The sequence below is a fragment of the Hemiscyllium ocellatum genome, chromosome 5 (genome assembly GCF_020745735.1).
Source record: "Hemiscyllium ocellatum isolate sHemOce1 chromosome 5, sHemOce1.pat.X.cur, whole genome shotgun sequence".
In the NCBI taxonomy this organism is placed as follows: domain Eukaryota; kingdom Metazoa; phylum Chordata; class Chondrichthyes; order Orectolobiformes; family Hemiscylliidae; genus Hemiscyllium; species Hemiscyllium ocellatum.
This window is the reverse complement of record NC_083405.1, coordinates 120,063,690-120,086,781: the sequence shown is the minus strand read 5'-3', so window position 1 is coordinate 120,086,781 and position 23,092 is coordinate 120,063,690. Positions and strand designations below refer to the sequence as shown.

The following is a 23,092-nucleotide window of genomic DNA, read 5'->3' as shown; positions in this document are numbered from 1 at the left end:
ACCATACTTCAGAAGTATTTCGTTGACTGCAGAGTGTTTGGGGTATCCTGAGGTCATAAAAGACACTATATATGTGCAAGTGTCTCTTTTTGTTTATGTGCTTTTAAAGAGAGAGGAGATACAGGAGTGATTTCAATAAGCTCACATCAATGTTTATTGTTTTCATTCTTAGTGATCGCAACATCATCCGAATCCAACTGATGCAATTTCTACATGGCTGCCACTCCAATGCTTCATCACGATTGTCCCTGCCCCTAAACTGTACAGAACAGGACAGTTACTGACGTCCCCTGGGAATGTGTCCATGTGGGTTGGCAGCACCACGTCAGCTGTAATGCCCTGTAGTGGCCAGCTGGCCTGTTCATTGAGACCGATTTCCCAGGGATAGTCTGAGCGAAATTTTGTCAGCAGCTTCCGAAACATGTTCAGAAATCAACACCCTGGTGGGGGAAGTGTAGTGATTGGAATGATGTCAGTTTGGTGGATCTCATAGAATATAAGGTAGGGCTATGAGCCTGGTCCAATCAGGGAGTCCTGGCTGACAAATATAAATAGGAGTATCTGACATCCTTTTTTTTCCCTCTGAGAGCTGGCTCTGAGGAGCTGGACCAGTGTCAATGACTGTCCAAGTACAAACAAAGGGTGCCTTGGTAACGGGAGATCGACCATCTTGGAGTTTTTTCAGGAAGGAGGAGAGGAGAGAAATTGGCGATGTAATAAAAGAAATCAAATTTCTCTTGATATTGAATCCTGGTATCATAGAGTCATTGAGATGTACAGCATGGTCCAACTTGTCCATGCCGACCAGATATCCCAACCCAATCTAGTCCACTTGCCAGCACCCGGTCCATATCCCTCCAAACCCTTCCTATTCATATACACATCCAGATGTCTTTTAAATGCTGCAATTGTACCAGCCTCCAACATTTCCTCTGGCAGCGCATTCCATACACACACCACCCTCTGCATGAAAAGATTGCCCCTTAGGTTTCTCCTCTCACCCTGAACCCATGCCCTCTAGTTCTGGACTCCCCCCCCCCCCCCACCCACCCCATCCCAGGGAAAAGACCTTCTCTATTTATCCTATCCACATCCTCCATGAGAAGTGGGATTAATTTATTCAATACCACAAAATATAGGTGTCAATCGTGGGATCATGGATATTCAACGAATTAATAAGTGTCAAGTGAAGGCTATGGGCTCATTCTAACAGAAAGTATACCAGATTGAATCAACACATGACATGTGGGTAGAACTCATCTAGTGGTGTCAAGAGGCTATGTGATCAGTGATAGTGAATCGTCTACCTTACTCACTAGTTGACAAAGACTCTGCTGTGGTGAGTGAAGAATACGGAGACAGCATCAAAGGCCATTTTAAACAGAAGAGCAGTGCCTCATTGCTAAGAATCTGACTTGGTTTTCAATAATGTGAAGCACCAAATCTCCAATCAAATTGGGTGGGATTGATTTTTAATCTAACCATCAGCCTCACCCTTGCATTGAAGCAGGAGGTTTAGAGGAAATGTGAGGAAAATGTTCTTCGCCCAGAGGATGTTAGGAATCTGGATCTCTGAGTATCTCAGACAGAGACAGCTTTTTAAAAATTCATTCATGAGATGAGGACATCGCTGGCTAGGCATTTATTGCCCAGTGCTGCTGGATGTAAATGGCAGAGGGCATTTAAGAGCCAACCACATTTAGATGTGCACTTGCAGTGTTGAGAGAGACGAGGCTATGAGCCAAGTGCCGGAAAAAGGGATTAGAATAGCTGGTTGTTTTCACTTGTCTGGAAACAATGAGCTGAAGGACCTTTTCCTGTGTTGTAGAATTCTGTGACGCTAGCCTTGTTTATCAACCAAGAGCATAAAACAAAGCTGCACTTGTATTATGATCCAAATGCCAACCAAGTTTGGAGAAAATTGCTTTGTCTGTTTTTTAAATAGGGGCTTTAAAAAAAGCTGTCAGTCCCTCCAGTGAAATAGTAATCAAAACAATTTCATGGGAACACAATAAAGGTTTATAGGGTAATACATAGACAGCTTCATTTCAGAGCACATTGTAAAGTTAGTGTAGGAACAGATAAAAGGATAGATGAAAATAAAAGTAAATTTATATTAATGCAGTGAATAACTAAATAGGGACAGTTCAGGCTGCCTTACAGAATCCTAAATGAATTTGTTACAGGTGTTGTTCTTGTATGGGTGAAGTAATGCACAGGAAGATAGGTGTCAAAGTGATGTGAGTTTAATATCGTTTCCAAGGTATCTAACAGAATTTACAAATCTTGACCTCCTGGATCAACCGGGCCATAAAGGATGACAACATGAACATTTATGTTTATTGATGCTACATTATGGGGTGGCACAGTGACTCAATGGTTAGCATTACTACCTCACAATGCCAGGGACCTGGGTTTAATTCCACCCATGGGCAACTGTCTGTATGGAGTTTGCATGTTCTCACCATGGTTGTGCAGGTTTCCTTTGGGTGCTCTGCCTTCTTCCGGGTGCTCCAGTTTCCTCCCATGGTCCAAAGATGTGCAGCTTAGGTGGATTAGCCATGGGACATTCAGGATTACAGGGAGAGGTTGGTGGAGTGGTTTTTGGGCAGGATGTCTTTCAGAGGGATCAGTATGGATTCAAAGGGCTGAATGGCCTGATTCTATGTTTATTACGAATTGTGCAGTTGTGTCTGAATCTCCTCACCTGTTAAATCATTGTATATTACTGTGGGTAGAGTAATTGTATGTGTTAATGTTATGAGTATACCAATAGAAAAATATCAGTCCAGCAAGAGACTTAAATAAATCTTTGGAGAAATGTGCCCCCCACCACCTCATATGGGAGTGTCCCTTGGTGCAGGTCATTTTACAATGTGCTGCAAAATGAAGCTGCCTATCTAGTAGCCTATAAACATGAAAATATGATTGACTGTCCAATCTGCCTAAGGGGATATGCCTAATGAAACAGTCTATTGCTAATTGAAGTTAGGATGTCAAGGGTACTTTGGTGACATCCTCCTCATTCCAGGCATTGTAATTACGTTCCTTCTGAGTGACTGTTGAAACAGTCAGAAGCTTCTTCATCTGCCCTCATGATCTGCAAATGCAGCAAATCCAGTATTTGGGGTGGCACGGCAGCTCAGTAGTTGGCACTGCTGCCTCATAGCACAAGGGACCTGGGTTTGATTCCAGCCTCTGGCAACTGCCTGTATGGAGTTTGCACCTTCTCCCCCTATCTACTTGGGTTTCCCCGGGTGCTCTGGTTTTGTCCCACAGTCCAAAGATGTGCAGGTTAGATGGGATGGCCTGGCAAATTGCCCATTGTGTCCATGGATGTGTAGGTTAGGTGGATTAGCCATGGGAATGCAGGGTTATAAGGTGGGTCTTGGTAGGATTCGCTTCAGGTGATTGTTTGGGACTCAATGGGCTGAATGACCTGCTTCCACACTGTAAGAATTTTTTAAAAATTGTACCTGATATGGCAAGACTGATGTTAGCTTCCATAACGTATGATTCACATCCATAAGATACTATTACAATAGAATTTATTTTGTATGCATGTTTTTACATATTTATTACACAAATGGCATCTACATCTAGTACAATCACAGGCAGTGCCAAGACTGGACTAGTACAGAGCAATTTGATTTCAAATTATTGCAGCTTTCCTCAGCACGTCATGCTGTAAGTGGGTCCAGTAAGATGCAGACTGAGACCTTCGTACCATGGAGTCACATGCCATGATCAGGTAATAACATTATGAATGTGTCTCTCTGAGGTAGATTGCATACCAGCTGTGAGACCAAACACAATAATTAGAAAATTTGGAATAAGAGCTATCAAGCAAAGGACCTAACAACATGGTCTTTACCAAGATGCCCTTTTCCACATGGAAGGCTGTCCCGTCATGCAGGTTAATGTCAAACTGTATGATTGATTGAGGCAAAAAATGTGGTGCTGAGAAAGCATAGCCGGCCAGACAGCATCCAAGGAGCAGAAGAATCATCGTTTCGAGCATAAGCTCTTCATCACACCTGATGAAGAGTTTACGCTCGAGACGTTGACTCTTCTGCTCCTTGGAGGCTGCGTGATCAGCTGTGCTTTTCCAGCACCACCATTTTTGACTCTGATCTCCAGCACTTGCAGTCCTCACTTTCTCCTGTATGATCGACTGTCTAGTCCACCTGAGGGGATGTACTGAATACAACAGTCCGTTGCTAACTGTAGTTAGAATATGAAAGGCTCGTCGGCCATGTCCTCTTTCTGCCAGGCATTATAATTATCTTCTTTTTGAGTGACTTATGGAGCAGTCTGAAGCTTCTTCATAAAAACGTTTAGGGAACTGAATCTTTGATGAAGGGTTTTTTTCCCCTTCTTTCACCGTAGTATCACCTCACGTGGGGAGAGCATATTGCAAACAACGCAGTGGCTCATCTAAGTTTAAATACTTGACACTCTTCCAATTTGATTACATTGAATTAAGAATTTAGCTGGAAAGAATTACAAAGCATACAATGTAACTAATTCCTTCTAATGAGATAGGAATTAAGCAGGATAATACACCATTTGAAACAAGCAAAGCCATGTGTTTATCCTGTCGTTTAGAATGAGACATGAAAATAAGTGTGTCTTGTCAGGTGATCACAAAAGTTTCCACTATGCTGGTTCAAAGAAGAGGAGGCAAACTTCTTCCCAGTGACCTGGCCAATAGTTATCCTTGAAATAATTGTTGATGGAACAAAAAAAATGAGAATCTGATCAATGATATTGTTTCTGGGACTTTGCTGTGTACAATTTTCCACATTTCCTACACGGCAGCAGTGACTCTACATAGTCATTGGCTGCAAAATGTGTTGTGAATAATATGCTACCTTCCTCCATCTCTCTATCTTTCCATTTCCCCCTTTTTTGCCACTCAGCGAAGGAAGTTTCAGTTATAGGAATTATTTTACCACATTTTCAACTTGCATCAGGATCAGGTTGTTGTGGTAAAAGTCAATGTGAAAAATGGTATGACAATTACACAGCAACTTCTCCATTGGGTTCCTTTCACTCAAACATAGCCCCCGGTGGACATCACAAAGTCAAAACACCAGATGCTGCATCTAACTGGCGCATAATAGAATGTTAAAAACGTGAGAGTGCCAGTGTTTTGGATCTAAATCTTTTCACGGACTGCACTGAAGCAGAATGCGTAACAAGTTTTGAAAGGCTGAGTCACATCCCTAGTGAGCAGTGAATCAGAAGTGCAGCATTTTTTTGTATGAACAATGCATCCAATTTCTATTGTAACTGATCTATTTTAGTACACTAACCGAATGGAATTTGGTTACATTTCACACATTCGTCTTCACTGCTTCTGGTTCAGTAGTGTTCCATTGACATTTTTCTGATCATTGCCTGCTGTTAATTATCAGATGCAAGACCACTCATAGGATCATGGAATTGTCAAATACTATTGCACAAATGGGAGACCATTGTGCACTGGTTCTGTGGTATGCTCCTCTATGAAGCCCATTGCTTTTTCTGCACACCCTGGGTTGTTATTTTCTTCTGAAATGTGCATCCAATTCTGTTTTGAACACAACCACTTATGACTCTTACAGGCCATAAATCCTAGTTTAGAATTTCTGTTGAAAATTCTGAAGGTGTGCATTTAAGGTGAGGAGCAAGTGGCTTAGAGGAGATCTGAGGAAAATGTTTTTTCACCAGAGGGTGGTAGAAATATAGAACACACTGACTGAAGGGATGATGGAGGCAGATAATCTCACAATATTTAAGGAGCATTGGATGAGTTCTTAAAATGCCAGGGCATATTAGGCAATGGAACAAATGGGATGAGTGTAGTTTGGTATTTGTTGATCAGCAAGGACATGGTGGGCTGAAGGGCCTGCTACCATACTGTATAAATCTCTGACCCATTTATCTGAAACATTAACTCCATTTCTCTCTCCACAATGCTGCCTGACCTGCTAAGTATTTGCAGGTCTGGCTGTTTATAATCCTTGTTTTCAGGATTCTCCCATTACTAAAGAACAGGATTCCACTTTTTTTTTAAAGCAACTGCCTCAACTTAATCTGCTGCTTTCAAAGATTTGCTATGTGCACGTCCTCTGCTTCTTCACTCATTTTAAAATTATACCACTTTTATTCATATTACCTCACCTTTCTCTTCTTCCTGTTATACCAGCAATATATGAACAAAAGGAATTGGCAGCAGGAGTAGGCAGTTTGGCTACTCAAGTCTGCAACTCCATTCAGTAAGATCATGGTTGGTCCAATTGGGACCTCACGCTCCCATGTAGTGCTGATAAGTTTTAACTCCCTTGTTGGTCCAGCATCTATCCACCATCGCCTTATAAATGATCCCTCTGCTTCCTGGAGAAGACACTCATGGACCTCTGAGAGAAAAAGATTCTCCTCATTTCTATCTTAAGTGGGTAACTACTTAGTTTTAAACCACGTACCCTCGTTCTCATGTTTTACATAAGGGAAGCATTTTTTCAACATCCACCCCATGACCCTCACAGGATCATGTATGCTTCTTCAAAGCCCCAATGGACACATGCCCAGCCTTTCCTTTGTTTATGATGTAACTGCCCTCTCTCCCATACCACCCGCACCAGGGATCATTCCAGTGAATCTTCTCCTGACTGTATCTAAAGCAGCTATACCCTTCATTAAACAAAGAGACCAAACTCTACACACTACCAGTCTCACCAAGGCTCTGGACAATTTCTTTTAAATTCTGATCCTCTTACAATAAACAGCACATTTCATTGTTCGATATTTGTGTACTTTTGCACCCAGAAACCCAAATCCCTTTGTATAACAGACTTCCACAATCTTTCTATGTTTAAATAAAACACTTTCTTAAAATTCTTCCTGCCAACTTCACATTTACCCACCTTATACACCATCTAAATTGATGTCCACTCACTTAACCCATCCAGTAACCTCTGCAGATACCTGATACCCTTTTTCCAACCTGCCTTCCTACTTATCAACAAATTTAGTTATTGAACATTCATGTATAGCTTCAGACTTTGCATTCAATTTCATTTTCCATTTTTATTTGAATAGAAACATATAAAATTATGAAGGGAATAGATAAGATAGGAGAAGGGAAGATGTTACCACTGGCGGGTGAAACTAGGGCAAGAGCACACAGCCTCAAGATTAGAGGGAGAAATTTAGGACTGAATTGAGAAGGAATGTCTTCACCCAGAGGGTTGTTAATCTATGCAAATGACTGCCCTGTGAAGTAGTTGACGCTACTTCAGTAAATGTTGTTAAAGCTAGGATAGATTTTATTTGAACATTAAAGAAATTAAGGGACACAGTGAGAGTGCGGGTAAGCGGAGCTGAGTCCATGAAAAGATCAGCCATGTTCTTATTGAATGGATGAGCAGGCTCGATAGGCCAGATGGCCTACCCCTGCTCCTAGTCCTTATGTTAGGTTCCATCTGTCTTCCCATTTCACCTCGGTCCTCCTGGAGATTGGTACCATTATATTAAACAAAGCATGGATTCAAAGCAGAAAGAGGCTATTCAGCCAACTGAGTCTGCACTGACCCCTTCAAAGAGTATCTCATCAAGACCCAGCCCCCACCCTATCCCTGAACACTACATTTCCCATGGCTAATCCACCTAGCCTACACAACCCTGGACATGATGGGCAATTTAGCATGACCAAACCACCTAACCTGCATACCCTTGGACTGTGGGAGGAAACCAGAGTGCCCGGTGGAAACCCACACAGGGCCGGGGAGAATGTGCAAACTCCACACAGATGGTTGTCCGAGGCTGGAATCAAACCTAAGGCCCTGGCATTGTGAAGCAGCAGTGCTAACCACTGAGCCACCGTGCCACTCTTTATACCTTGCTCTTTACTGAATGTCAGATTTCCATATCACCTGCAGAATTGGAAATTGTGTGCCTTATAGACAAGCTCAGGTTTTCAATATCTTTCTATCCCGGCAAACTACTGTGTGGTTTCCTACTGCCTAAGGGACATCCGGTCCTGACGTTTTTTCTGCTGCCTTTCCTTTATCCCATTGTATTCAGTTGGCGGGATGGCTGGTATGCAATACACAGTGCAGGTAACAGCATGGCTTCACTCCCACATTGGCTGAGGTCAAGACAAGATCAAAGTTTGTGAGTAGAGACCCTCAATCTGTTGGATCCCAATCCTCTCTCCCCTCTACACTCCCCCCCCCCCCCCCCCCCCCCACACACACACACACACTACAGTGAGGGCACAAGATGAACTTTTGAGGTTGTGAGGTCTGAGGCAGCAACGACCTCCTGTGAAAGTTGCACCGAAGCTGTGTGGTCCCTTTAAATCCTTGCTCTGTTTTCTAAAGGTGAGCATGGCCCGTTTAGGAGGCTGCTGTACATGGTAATGGTTCTGAAGGGGTTAACATTCCTGTCACCCATTCCTGCTGATGCCTTACACATGGTATGGGTGCGCTCCTTCTGAGGGAGCAGATGTACACCTACCAGTTCCCTCAGGTCTTAGTATTTACACCTGTCTGAATATGGTTGCTGTTGCTATTGTACAACAGCCTTCATGTTGTCTAAGGACAGTGTTTCATCTGTAAAGGATATTCTGTGGTGGTGAATCCCATCTCCCACTAATCTGTAGGTAGGTCTCAGACAACATAAAACTGGTATATGGAACGACCTCAAATAACCCTAAATGCATACTTTTAGAATCCCTGCAGTGTGAATCAGGCCATTTGGCCCATCAAGTCGATACCAGCCCTCTTAAAGAGCAGTTCACTGAGTTGGGAATTTGTGTTGCAGACATTTCGTCCCCTGTCTAGGTGACATCCTCAGTGCTTGGGAACCTCCTGTGAAGCGCTTCTGTGATGTTTCCTCCAGCATTTAAAGTGGTTTGTCTCTAGAGGAATGCCGGAGGAAGGATCACAGAAGCACTTCACAGGAGGCTCCCAAGCACTGAGGATGTTACCTAGACAGGGAACGAAATGTCTGCAACACAAATTCCCAGCTCGGCGAACAGAACCACAACAACGAGCACCTGAGCTACAAATCTACTCACAAACTTTGAACCTCTTAAAGAGCATCCCACCCTATTACCCTGTGTTTCCCATAGCCAATCCACCAACCTACACATCTTTGGACTGTGGGAGGAAACTGGAGCACCAAGGAAGCCACACAGACGCAGAGAGATCATACAAACTCCACACAGACAATCACCCAAGGGTGGAATTGAACACACTTCCCTGGCATTGTGAGGCAGCAGTGCTAACCACTGAGCCAGCAAGTTTATAGCTGAACTACTCCAGCTCAGGGAATATCCTCATGAATCTCCTCTGCCCCCCATCCAATGCTATTACATCCTTCCTATAATGTGGAGGAGTTGGTATTGGACTGGGGTGGACAAAGTTAAAAATCACATTACACCAGGTTATGGTCCAACAGGTTTATTTGGAAGCACTAGCTTTCAGAGCACTGCTCCTTCATCAGGTAGCTATGGAGCAGGATTATCAGACATAGAATTTATATCAAAAGATTACAGTGTCATGCAACTGATATTTCTATTGAACAAACCTCAATTGCTGTTAAGTCTTTCATCTGTTAGAAGGGGTTGCAGGTTTCCATTCATTGATATGTAAATCCCAGAACTTCTTCTGAGTCACATGCTTGAGATAATTTAAGGTTTTATAAAAAAAAAAGTGACTTCTCAGATCAGACAATGCATTAAAGGTGTGAGGTTAGAGTATATCTGTATGCCAGTCTTGAGTCAGACTGTTTCTATTTCCAAAGTAGGAACTTATCAAATATTACATGGATTGACTGCTGGCAGATTGTGCATTTTTTGAGCAAAATAGAATGTATCTGCAAATATAATTCTGCAAATGCAAATATATATGTGTGTGCGCGTGCATAAGAGAGAAAGAGAGTGAGAGAGAGAGTGTGTGCATGTGAGTGTGTGCACATGAGTGCGAGTGTGTGTGAGTGTGTATGTGAGCGTACTTGGTAGAGTGTGTGCGTGGGTGTGATGGAGTATAAGCCTGTGAGAGGGTGTGTGGGTGGGTGTGAGTGTGGGGGGGTATTTGTGAGTGTGAGTGTGTGAGTATGTGAGTGAGTAAGTGAGAGAGAGAGTGTGTATAGTGTAGTGGGGTCACCTGTAATGTGACATGAACCCAAGGTACCGGTTGAGGCTACTTCATCTGATGAAGGAGCAGCGCACCAAAAGTTTGTGGTTTTGAATAAACTTGTTGGACTTTAACCTGGTGTCGTGTGACTTCTGACTTTGTCCACCCCAGTCCAACACCGGCACCTCCACATCAGGGCAATAGAGTAGTGGAGTTTTTGAGAGCACGGAAAGAAGCCATTCAGCCTATCATATCGGAACGAGTCATCAAGCCCATATCTAATTCAAATTCCATTTTCTTGGACTTAGCTCATCACCTTCTGGCATTTCAAGTGCTCATTAAAACAGTTTTTAAAAGTTATGGGGGCTTCTTCCACTATCCCCCTGTCAGCAAGTGAGTTTGAAAAGGATCGAAAACACTGAGGAAAGAGTGGGATTGACTGGTCAGCACTTTCTAAGAGCTAGCCCTGGCATGATGGACCAAATGGCCTTATTGTGCTGTGACATTCTGTGTTCTTCTCACTGCTCTTTGGGGAATGTGTTGGCACAGGATGGATACAATGTTTGCCCACACTGCAAATGATGTTTCCACTTCAAAGTAATTGCATGAATCACTTAGAGATCATTTGCCGTGATAATGAGCCATCAAAAACAGGCATCATTTCATTTATTTCAGTTCTAAATCTCAGGCTTGCTCATGTAAAACCAGAGTTTGGATTATTAACAGTATCCATTGCACATTTTAATGTCTGTACTTTGTTTTGAACCATCTAATTTTATGACTTTTGATTTTACAAGCTTTATGCATGTGATTAAATCAAGATATAAATCACACAATACCAGTTTATAGTCCAACAGGTTTATTTGGAAGCACTAGCTTTTGGAGTGCTGCTCCTTCATCAGGTGGTTATGGAGCAGGACTATAAGACACAGACTTTATAGCAAAAGATTAGTGTCATGCAGCTGAAATGATATATTAAACAAACCTGGATTGTTGTTAAGTCTTTCATCTTTTAGAATGGGTTGCAGGTTTCGGTTCATTAACATATAAATGAACGTACTGAAGTATTCCCCTATTGGAAGGGAACATCCCTGTCTGGTGATTGTTGGTGAAGTTTTGGGATTTACATATTAATGAATGGAAACCTGCAACCCATTCTAAAAGATGAAAGACTTAACAACAATCCAGGTTTGTTTAATATATCATTTCAGTTGCATGACACTGCAATCTTTTGCTAGAAATTATGTGTTGTATGATCCTGTTCCACAACTACCTGGCAAAGGAGCAGCTAGTGCCTCCAAATAAGCCTGTTGGACTATAACCTGGTGTTGTGTGCTTTTTAACTTTGTCCACCCCAGCTCAACACCGGCTCCTCCACATTGTGATTAAATCATCAGTAATAGAATTGTTTTGCTTTTGCAATGACACTGGAGAAGTTTTATTCAGAAATCTGCCATCAATCCTACAATGAGGAAATGTATGAGACGGCATAGTCTTTAACTCTGAGATGCTTCATAATGTTTTGCCTATTCGGATAAGTATCAATAAAGTTATGCAATGGGTCCATCTGGTGTTGGATAAAGGAACAGTAGAATTCACAAGCCTGGATGATGCTGGGATGGGGACAGCAGCATTTGATATTAAGGCTTTGGTTACCATTTTCTGGTAACACCACATCTATAGCACTGCAAGAGGCCATTTGGCCCAACTGGACTCTACTAGGACTTATGCTTATCTAATTCAATTCACATAACTTTATTTGTTTCCTTCTTATCCACTTAGCCATTTCAAATGCACGTATGCTATTCACCTCAACTGTTTCATGTGATAGCGATTTCATGTTGCTATGCACAAATTGGTTAATTTCTATATTAAACAATGACTACCTTTCAGAAGTATATCACAGCTTGCAAACTGCTTCAAGGAGGTTGTGTAGTTTACAAATGGCCCTACTTCTGAACTAAATGCTTTAGATTTGAGTCCCACTCCAGGATTTAATGGCTGTGAAAGTTGTGTGACTTGATGACTCAGTGGTTAGCACTGCTGCGTCACAGCGCCAGGAACCCAGGCTCGATTCCAGCCTCGGATGACTGTCTGCATGCAGTTTGCACATTCTCCCGTGTCTGTGTGGGTTCCTCCCACAGTCCAAAGATGTGCAGATTACGAGGAATGTCCATCCTAAGTTGCCCATGATGTGCAGGCTATGTGGGCTTGCCATGGGAAATGCCAGGTTACGGGGATGGGGTGGGATGCTCTTCAGAGGGTCAGTGTGGGCCTGATGAGTTAATGGCCTGCTTCCATGCTGTAGGTTGTAAAACTTTCCAATATATCTAATAGCAAATGGTAAGAGCAGGAGATTGGAGAAGGCATCATGAACTGCTGCAGTAGTTTGCTTGACATAACCATAAACCACAATAAATCATACATACCTCCGTGATTCTCAATGCTTCCTTAGGACAGGGTACCTGAAGAGAGAGAGAAGGTGTACTTTAGAACATCCTGAGGTCATAGAATGTAGGAGTTCTCACTGTTTTCACCGTCTAAATAGTTCCTTATCAATCAGTTCAGAGAATTAACAGCAGAATTAGTGTTTCGGATCCTGTGACTCTTCCTCAGAACTCAAAGGGTGACTGGACCCACAATGTTAACTTTACCTTCTCTCCACAGATGCTGCCAGACCTACTGAATGTTTCCAGCAATATTGGATTTTGTTTCCGCTTTACATCTAGAGTTCTTTGTGTTTTTTTCTCCAATAGAATCCAGAAGACCATAAGATGTAGGAGCAGAAATTAGGCCATTCAGCCCATCGACTTTGCTTGATCGCTCAGTCATGGCTGATATGTTTCTCAACCCAATTCTCCCGCTTCTCCCCTGTAATCTTTGATCCCCTTTACAATCAAGAATCTATCTATCTCCATCTTAAATATCCTCAATGACCTGGCTTCCACAGTTTTCTGTGGCAATGTATTCCATAGATTCCCCACTCTCTGGCTGAACAAGTTTCTGCTTATCTCCATTCTTAAAAGTCTTCCCTTTACTCTAAGACTGTGCCTTAGTCTCTCCAACCAATGGAGACATCTTCCCAACAGCCACTCTGTCCAGGCCATTCAGTGTTCTATATGGTTCAATTAGATCTCCCCCTCATCCTTCTAAACTCCATCGAGTATAGACTCAGAGTCCTCAAACGTTCCTCGTTTGTTAAGCTTTTCATTTTTGGCACCATTCTCGTGAACCTCCTCTGAACACACTCCAGGGCCAGTACATCGTTCCTGAATTATGGGCTCCAAAACTGTACACAATATTCCAAATGTGGCCTGACCAGAACCTTATAGTGCCTCAGAAGAACATCCCTGCTTTTATCTGTAAGTCCTCTTGAAGTAAATGCCATCATTGCATTTGCCTTCCTAACTACTGACTCAGCCTGCGAGTTTACCTTGAGAGAATCCTGGACTAGAACTCCCAAGTCTCTTTGCACTTCAGACTTCTGAATTTTCTCCCCATTTAGAAAATAGTCCATGCCTCTATTGTTCATACCAAAGTGCATGACCCCACACTTTCCCATGTTGTACTCCATCTATCACTTCTTTGCTCACTCTCCTAACCTATCCAAAACCTTCTGCAGCCTCCCTGCCTCTTCAATACTACCTGTCCATCGACCTATCTTTCCTTTACCCAGTTGAAGTGCTCTGGATTAGGAAGGTTCAGCTGAATTGTGTTTTGCACCCAGCAATGACTGCCTAATGTTTACAACCTGCATATGGGACTGTGCGACAAGTGGATATGTTTTGTCAAGGTCTATCCAGCAAACACTTTAATTATCTTAAAGGGCCTCTGTAAGGTCACCTGTCAACCATCTTGTTTATAAAATCATGAGGGGCATAGATAAGGGTGAGGTTTAAGGACAGAGTGGAAAGATTTAAAAAGGACCTAAGGGGCAACGTTTTCACACAGAGGGTGGTGCATTTATGAAACATGCTTCCAGAGGGAATGGTGAAAATGGGTACAATTATAATATTTAAAAGGGTCCTTCAGCACTACTTCCTGGATCCTTCAGCCTGTCTCACTCATAGTCACACCCTCCTGTCTCTGACCATTGACCAAACAGGGGTGGTTATTCTAAGGGGTGTGACTGCCTCCTGAAACACAGTCTCCAGGTAATTTCCCCCCTCCCTGCTGTAACCCAGCATTCAAAGCTCAGACTCCAGCTCACCAGCCGGTGTTGGACTGGGGTGTACAAAGTTAAAAATCACACAACACCAGGTTATAGTCCAACAGGTGGGTGGCACGGTGGCACAGTGGTTAGCACTGCTATCTCACAGCGCCAGAGACCTGGATTCAATTCCTGCCTCAGGCGACTGTGTGGAGGTTGCACGTTCTCCCCGTGTCTGCGTTTCTTCCGGGTGCTCCAGTTTCCTCCCACAGTCCAAAAATGTGCAGATTAGATTAATTGGCCAAGCTAAATTGCCGATAGTGTTAGGTGAATGGGTAAATGTAGGGGAATGGGTCTGGGTGGGTTGCACTTCGGCGGGTCTGTGTGGACTTGTTGGGCCGAAGGGCCTGTTTCCACACTGTAGGTAATCTAATCTAATCTAATGTCTTCAGGTTTAATTGGAAGCACTCACTTTCGGAGCACCGTTCCTTCATCAGGTGGTTGTGGAGTGCACAATTGTAAAACACAGAATTTATAGCAAAAGTTTACGTGTGTTTTTAACAGGTCCTTTCATAAAGAGAGCTGAGGTGCCACATATTGGTTAAGCTTCAATTGTAGCTAACACCTATTAGGGCTGTATTCAGGCTTCAAGTGATTGTCCCCAAGTCAGCTGAGTCAGCTACCTTAGTAACTTTTTCACTAGACAACTGAATTTCCCCTCAAACCTGTGATACCTTTAGCCCTAAGAACTATATCTCACTCCTTCCTGCATTCACTTCACAGGGGTAGACCATTTAGGACAGAGATGAGGAGAAACTTCTTCACCCAGAGAGTGGTGGCTGTGTGGAATGCTCTGTCCCAGAGGGCAGTGGAGGCCCAGTCTCTGGATTCATTTAAGAAAGAGTTGGACAGAGCTCTCAAGGATAGTGGAATCAAGGGTTATGGAGATAAGGCAGGAACAGGGTACGGATTAAGGATGATCAGCCATGATCATATTGAATGGTGGTGCACGCTCGAAGGGCACTCCTGCACCTATTGTCTATTGTCTATTGTTTCATGCAGAGGGTGGTACGTGCATGGAATGAGCTGCCAGAGGAAGTGATAGAGGTTGGTACAACTCCAACATTTAAAAGGTGTCTGGATGTGTGTATGACTTGGAAGGTTTAGAGTGATTTAAGCCAAGTACTGGCAAATGGGACTAGATTAGTTTAGGATATCTGGCCAGCATGGACGATCTGGACTGAAGGGTCTGTTTCCATGCTGTAAAACTAACTGTCACAAACTGCTTGTAGCCTCAATGATATTTCTGTCACCTGTAAATGCTTTTATATTTGGAAAAGATGGAGTTTATTAAGAGTTTTGCATTTTATCACCAAAAGCCGCGATGGAAATAATCAAGTCTCTAGCTCAAGTGTGGAGAAAAGTACTTTGTCACTGCAAACAATCAGGAGGCTGGAAGAACACAGCAAGCTGGGCAGCATCAGGAGGTGAGCCCTGAAGAAGGATTACACCCGAAATGTTGACTTCTCCACCTCCTGACAGTGCCTGGATTGCTGTGTTCTTCCAGCCTCCTGCCTGTCAACTTTGGATGCCAGCACCTGCAGTATTTCTGTCTCTCACTGCAAACAATCAAGCAGAATTTTCTCAGGCAGCTTGAGAGGGAATCTATTTTGAATTAAATCTGACTTAAGGGCCAGTGCTACACATTATAGGAGTTGTGATTGATCTACCAGTAAAGAGAATGAGAAGGAATTGACAACTGTTCTTATCCTGTAACCCTACCACTCTTTCCCATTCGGAATATCTAAACATGCCTATCATATAATTCCATAGAGGTGATTGGTCGACAGTGATCTTCTTAATTAGCAATGCCAGCTCCCCATACCTGAAAAGGCTTACACGCAGCGAAAACCAGGATTGACATGGTGTTGGTAGGGATGTGTGGATACACTGAGGTGACTCTTAACAATGCAGGAAAACCCTTTGAATGAAGCCATGAGTACTTCTATTCTGCAAAAATGGTGAATCCATCAAGTTAAAAAGATGAAAAGAGCAATGGGACACAGTATGAAAAGTCTGTGGTTTGAAGATATTAATAACTGAGAAGTGAACAAGCGTGGCTTAAGGATAATCTCAGGTTTATGAAGATCATAAAGCCACATTCCAGTCAAGTTAATTTAAGTTTTGTGTTTCATACAATGGAAAGCTTTGTGATTTAATCAAAGGTCCAGCAGTCATGTGATAGTCCACTTCTTCAGCATTATATTCTTTCAGACTCTGATGATTTCACCTCAGTCACAAAGAAGTAAATGGGTTGGATTTAATAGACCTGACCCTGGTGCCAAAAGTGGGCAGCATAACCACATCGGCAGTCAGTGGGGAATCTGGGACAGCAACATTTTAAAAAAATGTCCATTGGATGTGAGTGTTGGTGACAAAGGGCCAATGTTTATTGCCCATCTCTACGACCGCTTGAGCAGGTGATAGTGAGCAGGTGATCCAGCATCTGCAGACCTCACTTTTTAACATAGTGAGCTTGAGCCCTGAATCACTACAGTCCATTTGATATAAATACGCCCTCTGTCCTACTAGAATTTTGATTCAATGACAGTTTTGTTCTAAGTCAAAATGGAGTGTGAACCGAGAGAAACCTGATGTTTCTGGAACCCTTGTCCTTCTGGTGACCGAGGGCAGCGATCAATGACACTAGGTTATGGTCCGATAGGTTGATTTGAAATCACAACCTTTCGGAGCACTGCCTTTTCGTCAGGTGAAGTCTTCGATGGGCCAAATGGCTTCCTTCCATGTTGTAAATTCCTATGATTTCCATGTAAGAAGAATGAGTAAAGAATATCTGAGAAACCATTCTGAAATGTTTCAATGACCGTGCTGGTCAAAGTTGGGGGTTCTGCATTGGGTTGGTCCTGTTGGGTTGGTCCTATCTCAGTGAAATGAATTATTCCTGTCAGGCAATAAATCCGATTAATTTGTCGGGAGTTCAATCAAACACTCACTTCAGATGCTCTACCGAAATCCCTTGCCTTTCCCAAGGCCATAATATGCAGGAGGTGATATCAGAAGCTGTGTTACACTTTCTTCAGAAGTTGATCCGCTGTTAAAAGCCTTTGGCATTTTCTGACCGAACTTAACTCATCACGTTATGATTGTATCTTCAAAATGTAAAATGCATGCAGCGAGCCTAAAAATCATCCACCCAGGATAAGGAGAAAAGTTGCCTAAGGCATCCTTGGATTAGATCAGTGCACACTACTCCTCCCTGGACTTGCTTGTTTTCTCCTCTTCAGTGCACTGATTCTAACTGTTTGCAGTCTTTGTCAATGATTGCATAAGTAATTAGATTGTTAAAATTTGGGTATTTTGGAATTGAGTACTCAGAGTACTTATAAAGGGAGCTGAAAATGTGTTGCTGGTTAAAGCACAGCAGGTCAGGCAGCTGGGATGAAGGGCTCTGGCCCGAAACGTCGAATTTCCTGTTCCTTGAATGCTGCCTGACCTGCTGTGCTTTAACCAGCAACACATTTTCAGCTCTGATCTCCAGCATCTGCAGACCTCACTTTTTACTTACTTATAAAGGGAGACTGCTCAGCCTTGAAGGTCTGCATTGCTCGTAACAGGCTTTGTACGTAAACTTCGATTTGGCTACACAGGGAGGTGGTTCATCATTAAAAACAAAACAAAGTCATTAGGAGAAAGTGAGGATTGCAGATGCTGGAGATCAGAGTCGAAGGGTGTGGTGCTGGGAAAGCACAGCAGGTCAGGCAGCGTCTGAGGAGCAGGGGAGTCGACATTTCGGGCATAAGCCCTTCATCAGGAATGAGGTTTGTGGGCCAAGGAGGCTGAGAGATAAGTGGGAGGGGGGTTGGGACTGGGAGGAAAGTGACTGGGAGCATGATAGGTAGAAGAACATGAGGGTGAAACTAAAAGGTCAGAGAGGAGGTGGAGCAAATAGATGGGAAGGAAGTTGGACAGGTAGGGACTGGGATAAGGTGGGGGTGGGGAAATTGGTGAAATCCATATTGATCCCGTGTGGTTGCAGAGTCCCAAGGCAGAAAACGTGGCAATCTTCCTCCAGGGGTCAGGTGGTTAGGGTTTGGGGATAAAGGAGGTCCATGACCTGTATGTACTTGGTCTGCCCACAACGCTCCCCTTACCTCCATCCAAGACCTCAAAGGATCCTTCCACATCTACCAGCAATTTACCTGTACTTCCACACATGTCAGCTACTGCATCCGTTCCACCTGATGTGGTCTCCTCTACATTGGGGAGGCAGGACACCGAATTGCAGATCATTTCAGAGAGAAACTCTGGGGCACCCACCCCAACCAACTCCACCACCCTGTGGCTGGACACTTTGACTCCCCCCTCCAACTCCCACAAGGCCATGCAGGTCCAGGGCCTCCTCCATCGCCAAACCGTAACCACCTGATGCCTAAAGGAAGCATGCCTCATCTTCCACCTTGGGACCCTGCAACCACATGGCATCAATGTGGATTTCACCTTATTTCCCCTCCCCCGATCTTATCCCAGTCCCAACCCTCCAACTCGGCACTGCCCTTTGCCTGTTCTCCCAGCCCTGATACCCTTATGGCCACGTCTCTATTTGGACCTGCCAGTTTCCATCTATGTAATAAGCTCATTTACCTTGTTTCATATACCACATGCATTTAAACGCAACACCCTCCGTTCGGCGTTGACTGCCCCCCCCCCCTTCTCGTAGTTGTTCCCTTATCTGCTATGCCTGAAGTTAGATTCCTGAGCCTATCTAAACTCTGCCCTATTATTTTCCTGGAAACTTTAATAACCTCTGCTGAGCCCACCTCCCTTTAACCTTTCCCATAATTCTCCATGCAGCTGAACCCACCACCCTCCCCACCCCCTCTCCCCACAACACACACACTATTTAAAGTCCTACCCACCGCGCAAGTTATGCGATTTGCCAAAACTCTGGTCCTAGCAAGGTTCAGCTGGAGCCTAGTCCATTGGAATAGCTCCCTCCTTCCTCAGTACTGGTGTCAATGTCCCATGAATTCAAATCCATTTCTCCCACACCAATCTTTGAGTCATAGATTTACCTCTTTAATCTTGTTGACCCTGTGCTCATGGTTCAGGTAGTATTCCAAAAATTATTGTCTTTTCTGGTTCTGTTTTTTTAATTTACCCTGAGCTACTCATATTCCCTCAGCAGCACGTCTTTCTTCTTTCTATATATCTATATATATATATATATAATCTATATATCTATATATCTATATCTATATATATATCATTGGTATCTATGTGCACCGTGACAACTGGACCTTTCCCCTCCCACTTCCCACCAGGCAGGCAACACAGCACTCTCAATCTTGGCCACAGAGAACAGTATCTATTCCCCTGACTAACTATCCACAATTACAACTGCTTTTCTCTTTGCTCTCCATCTTGAATAGCTCCTGTACCACAGTGTTATGGTCACTTTGCTCATCCTCCCTCCAGCCCCCACTCTCATCCACCCAGGGAGCAAGAATCTCAAACCTGTTAGACAAGCTCAAGGGCTGAGATCCCTTCATCACTACCCCCTGGATCCCTCTACCTGCCTCACTCGTAGTCACACCCTCCAGTCTCTGACCATGATCAAATTTGGGGTAGTTAATCTAAAGGGTGTGACTGCCTCCTCAAACACAATGTCCAGGTAACTCTCTCCCTCCTTGATGTGTCACAGGGTTCAAAGTTCAGACTCCAGCTCAACAGCTCTGGGCAGAAGTTCCTCAGGCAGTCAACACTCACTCCAGATGTGGTCACTATGAACCACAATGGGGTCCACCAATTCCCACATCATGCAGTTATAATACATTGCTTGGCCCAACATCTCTATTTATTTATTTAGCTTTTAATTTGATTTTTTAAAAAAAAATCATACTTCTTTCCCCAGTTTGTAGCCTGTAAGTATTTCCCCCATTTAACTTCAATACTTCCCTATTTCTCCCTTATTTTTAGCTTTGACAAAGGGTCAGTTCGATTCGAATGTCAGCTCTTTTCTCTCTTTACAGATGCTGCCAGACCTGCTGAGATTTTCCAGCATTTTCTGTTTTGGTGAAAGTAATCTTGAATGGATAGTCAAATTAGTAGCTACCACGAACCAATGAACTCACCATTTATCCGTGATGTCAGTCTTTTGTGTTGGACCCCCCCCCGTTCCTGTTTATCCTAGTTAAAAAAGAAACCTTACAAACTATGAGCCAAAAAAAGCACTTCCACCCCCTGCAACACATTCCCATACTGCCGCCAAATTCCCCAAGCTATATACTCACTTAGACTGTGTCTCACTCCCAATGTGCTCTCTCCTTCCTCACCGTCCAAAGATGAGTGATCATGTGCTTTTAACAGGGCCTTTCATAAATAGAGTGGAGGTGAGCTGAGATGACTCGCGCTCGTTAAGTTTCAATAGCAATTAAACCCGAAAGAATTGCGGATGCTGTTAATCCGAAACAAAAACGGAAGTTGCTGGAAAAGCTCAGCAGGTCCAGCAGCATCTGTGAAGAGAAATCAGAGTTAACGTTTCGGGTCCAGTGACCCTTCCTCAGAACTCCACAGATGCTGCCAGAGCATTTTCAACACCGTCCGTTTTTGTTTCTGATTCACAGCATCCACGGTTCTTTCGGTTTCAAAAGGAACTAATACCTATGAAGGCTCTTTTCACGCTTCAGGTGATAATTGTCCGTCAGTCAGCTATCTTAGTAAAGTTTTCACTGGACGACTGGATTTTTCCCCAAAACCCCAAATTCAATTAGCTCTAGAAACTATATCTAACGTCTTCTTCAATTTGCTCCTATTCTCTGGTTGAAGAAATTTCTGCTCCTTTTAGTTCTGAGATCGTGGAGCTTTCCTTGCCTGTCTGGATTTTCTCCCTCCCAATCTGTAAATTGTTCCATTTCCTGTATATATCCAAGTTCCTTTTGAAGGTTACTGAAGTAAATCCACAGAGGCCAGTATCCCATTATTAAAGCATCCTTTATTTACACGTGCACAGTACAGAGGACGCGGGCGGGGAGTATTTCATTTGGTTAATTGAATTCCGGGTAATCGAATGCTGGATAACACAGTTTAGCCAAGCATCGGACTTTGCGATCTTGCTAGATAGTCCGATATTCAGATAATTAAATACGGGATAATCGAAAGTTCCTCTGAACATGGACTCTGACCAGCTAGATTTTTTAGATTACTTACAAGTCCACACCGACCCGCCACCCACCCATTCCCCTACATTTACTCCTTTACCTAACACTACGGGCAATTTAACATGGCCAATTCACCTAACCCGCACATCTTTGGACTGTGGGAAGAAACCGGAGCACCCGGAGGAAACCCACGCAGACACAGGGAGAACGTGCAAACTCCACACAGTCAGTCGCCTGAGTCGGGAATTGAACCCAGGTCTCTGGCGCTGTGAGGCAGCAGTGCTAACCACTGTGCCACCGTGCCGCCCAAAGGTCACCCCTTAGCCTCCAACACTCCAGCCTGTTCAGAGGAAACTGAAGCACCCGGAGGAAACCCACACAGACACGGGGAGAATGTGCAAACTCCACATAGACAGTCATCCGAGGCTGGAATTGAACCTGGGTCCCTGAGGCTGCAGTGCTAACCACCATGCCACCCACATGCTTTGTACTAGCTGTAAGCCATTACCCAGAGTGAGGAGAATTCCTGAGATTCCTGTTTATTTTTTAAAATTTATTTTTATTACCCTCACACTACTGCCTAGCTGCAGTAGTGCTTATTTTTTCCCCAGCACCCATGTTGTGTATGTGCAGGTGTGAGACGCAGTGAGACACAAGATGCATGAATCTTTATTCAAATTTTCACCACCAGGAAGAAAGGAAACACCCGAGTGGCCAGTGACAAGCAGTGTCCTTCACATCAAAGGGCAACGCTGTGTGATCAAACAGTGAAGGGGAGGAGACTCCTGTTTATTATTTTTTCTTTTTTTTTAACCTTTTTTTCTTTTTCTTTTTTTCTAAACACTGAAGGGGAGGGCATCTCCTGTTTATATATTTTTTTAAATTAACCCCCACGCTACCGCCTAGCTGCAGTAGTGCTTATTTTTTCCCCAGCACCCATGGTGTGTGTGTGTAGGTGTGAGACACAGTGAGAGACGCAAAGTGCACAAATCTTTATTCAGTTTCCACCACCAGGAAGATAGGAAACACCCGAGTGGCCAGTGACAAGCAGTGCCCTTCACATCAAAGGGCAATGCTGTGTGATCAAACAGTGAAGGGGACGACACTCCTGTTTATATCAGTCAGCTAGGGCTCCCTGATTGGGCCAGGTTAATAACCCCAAATCTGGGAACTCATACTCAATGAGATCCACCTGGCCATCTTGTTCGATCACTGCAATTATCATTGAATCTGTTTACACCCACCTTCTCAGGCACGCACTCTAGAATGTTAGCTTCCACGTGCCAATTTCAGCAGTCATCCCTCCACCACTGACACACACTGGCAGCACTGAGTACCATCCACAGGAATCAAAGATGGCAGAGTAGTAATGTCGGAGTGGATAAAGAATGGAGCTGGGAAAAGCACATCAGGTCAAGCAGCATCAGAGGAAAAGGGGAGTCAATGTTTCAGGTCAGAACATTTCATCTCTCTCCTGCTCCTATGACCTGCTGTGCATTTTTCAGCACCACGTTTTATCCACTCTGATTCTTCAGCATCTGCAGGTCTCACTATCTTCAGAGTAGACATGTCACTGAGCTAGTTATGCAGTGGCCCTGGCTAATGCTTGAGAGTAGGAGTCCAAATCCCACAACAAC

At 43.7% G+C, this 23,092-nt stretch overlaps 1 protein-coding gene across 1 annotated transcript in view; it reads left to right on the top strand.

The window, feature by feature from the left end:
• Window positions 1–23,092, top strand: part of dpp6a (dipeptidyl-peptidase 6a) — a 1,150,594-nt gene that overhangs the window by 967,621 nt on the left and 159,881 nt on the right. The gene's annotated exons all lie outside the window — the stretch shown is intronic.